The sequence below is a fragment of the Chiloscyllium plagiosum genome, chromosome 24, assembly GCF_004010195.1.
Source record: "Chiloscyllium plagiosum isolate BGI_BamShark_2017 chromosome 24, ASM401019v2, whole genome shotgun sequence".
Classification (NCBI taxonomy): domain Eukaryota; kingdom Metazoa; phylum Chordata; class Chondrichthyes; order Orectolobiformes; family Hemiscylliidae; genus Chiloscyllium; species Chiloscyllium plagiosum.
In genome coordinates this window covers 39,704,106-39,707,296 of record NC_057733.1, presented here as the reverse complement: position 1 = coordinate 39,707,296, position 3,191 = coordinate 39,704,106, and positions in this window count along the sequence as shown.

Genomic DNA, 3,191 nt, shown 5'->3' with positions numbered 1-3,191 from the left:
TTGATTTCAGTACAACTCACTCATTTTCTCCTTCTCTTAGTTCTCATTAGCACTTATTCAGCTTTTCTCCTGTCCTGGCCTGCTATCCCAAATTTCCTTGTTTACTTTCTCCTTTCATATCTCTGTCTGTCTGGGCTTTGTCTTCATTGATCCACTCACCTCTCCCCATCAACACCCTCCACCCCCCAACCCAGCTAATCCATCTTCACTGCTTACAGTCCTGATGAAAGGTTACCAGACTCAAAACTTTAACTCTGCTTTCTTCCCACAGGTCCTGCCAGACCTACTGAGTTTCTCCAGCAATTTCTGCTTTTGTTTCAGAAAACCAATTAAATTGGCTTAGTATTGGTTTTACCCAATTGACCAAAGTATACACGCCATTGGATGCATGAGGCCTGGCTTCAAGTCCCACTTGCTCCAGAGATGTGTTGCAATATGTCTGAGCAGGTTGTTTAAAAATATATTCACAATACACTGGAGAAAAATTAGATGGTGTAAACCAGTTATCATCTGAGCCTATTTCACCATGGGCAAATTAGATTAAAATTGCCATAATAAAATTGTGTTCCTACTTCAGTATCATTTATAATGTAAGAGGCCACAATTTGTTTGCCAAAACCAACAGGGTGTGATGCCTAAGATAGTTTATGTACTTCGAACATTTCACAAGTTACAATTCTAACAGCTGTTAGTGATCAGTACTTTGAAGAGGAACACAGCTGGCTTATACAAAATTGCTTCCCAACGTTTCTAAGTAGTTTAGTCAGTTCATGTTACTGCCGTCTTGCAGCATCACTGAAAGAAATATGCATTGATATCATGCTTTTTTTTTCCAATTCACTTATGTATAACCTGTGAATAAATATTGTTCAATCAAGTAAAGGAGGAACTGGTTAGACATGGACACTGGTACAATTTCAATCAATAATGCAGCAAGTAATTTTTTCTACCAGGTTTACCTCCCACTCCCATAAGACCTAGCCAAGACTAGCAAGCTGACTTCCTGTGACCTATATTTGCATTTGATGTTTCAACATTTCTATGGCTCTTTAATGGATTTTAGTTATAAAAGATATCTTGATTTTAAAAATTTTTTGTTAAATGCAACATTAATATTGCTGGAGGTTCCATGAACTATAGGAATAAAGATATTACTGCATTCCATAAATAATGATAGATATTATGATATACATCATCTTATGTATCTTCACAGGATATATGAATAGTATGCGGAATCTCACCTTTCAGGCGGACCCTGGAACTTACTCTCAGGAGCATAACCTGGGTCATGGTCCACCTTCCACCAAATCTCCACTGCACCATAAGGATGAAAAATCACTGCCAACACATTTTCACAACTTTGACCTCCATGATCTCCCTAATAAATTGCTGAGTTTTAACTGCACTCATGAACGGGATAGTTGAAGGATGTCTGAAATCTGTTGTCATCCAGGATACTTCTCAAAGATGACCAATGCCTCATCACTATGACTTCTTTCCTCTTTATTATGACTGAAGAGACTGCTTAACTCTGACATGGTAGCTCTCAGTCTGACCCAACAGCTAGAATGACTTAATCGGATATGTGATCATTTAGAGAGCCTATGTATTTACTGATGTCCTTTTTATTCATTCACGAGATGAGGGCATCACTGGCTAGACCATCCCTAATTGCCCAGAGGGCAGTTAAGAGTAAACCACATTTCTGTGGGTCTGGAGTCACATGTAGGCGAGACCAGTTAAGGATGGCAGTTTCTTTCCCTGCAGGACATGAGTGAACCAGATGGGTTTTCGAACAGTCGGCAATGATTCATAGTCATCATTAGACTCCTAATTCCAGATGTTTGTTGAATTCAAATTCCACCATCTGTCATGGTGGGATTTGAACCCAGGTCCCCAGAACATGACCTGGGTCTCTGAATTAACAGTCCAGCAATGATAATACTAGGTCATTACCTCCCCATTATGAAGGCTTATGTGCAATGAACCTTCACCCATGCTGCCCAACTGCCTTCAACCCTGTTTTTCAATCCTTGCCCTTCAACTACAGGGTATGCAGCGAATGTAGAGGGAGCCTGCACTGCAGGGGAGCCTGTTGACCTGGATGATGTAGGCAGTCAAGTGATTATGGTCCCAGTCATGCTGAGAGTGTCCTACTCAGTTACAGGCTCACACCCCCTCGAATGAATTAAATTGTGCCTTCAAGCTTTCTTTCTGTAATAAAGTAACTCCATCCTTTTGGGATACAGTTTCATTCTGTCTCCTCTAATTTATCTGCATTCACAGTTGAATCATTTAAGTAGTAGAGCTGAGGAGTGTGGACCTCAGGCAGGATGAAGGCTATGATGTGGTGGTGTGTATGGAACATCTGGAGTGTCCCAAAAGGAAACATCTGGGGTTGGGTCGCACCTCTTTGACAACAAGGGGCACCTTCGTCAAGGGAGAGGTCCCTCATTCCCTGCTCCCTTGCCACTAACATTAAGCCAATGGCTGAAACAATGGAATGTAGGTCTGTATTTTGCAGGACATCCCAAGTCAGTCACCAACATGAGAGCCAGCCAGATGCACACATACCAGAGCCAAGATGGTACTGCTAACATTGGTGCACTCCTCCAGACTTCAATCCAATTTAGCCTGTGTCTCACACACACAAGCCTGCTATTCCAGTAACAATCTGTACATTTGGAACAATGTTATCAATGGTCGACACCATGGATTCATTTACTGCCCTGGGGGCTGAACAGGAGTCTAGTTTCCAACTAGCTAACATCAGCGACCGTGGGCACTTCTTCCTCAACCAGCTGCCGAGATGTGTCAATGATGTGCTCACCAGTTGGAATATGGGGCTTGAACTTTCTGGAGCAGAATTGAAGGTGCTACCATATGAACCTCAGCTGAAATATTTCAAAATCTGCCACTTACTTATTTTTCTCTTCCTTTGATCTGTAGTTACGATTACATTAGATAATCTTCTTTGAATGAAGGTCTCTAAGGTTTCACTGCAGAAGTTGAGCACAACTTTATACTTTATTTCATACACTATGCTGTAAATTAGTTGAACATTCAAGTGCTGACATATATCCTGCATTATAAAAACTCATATGGTTTACTTCCCATTGTAACTTGCAAAACAAATGATCTGAAAATATTGAGATTAGATTACTTACAGTGTGGAAACAGGCCCTTCGGCC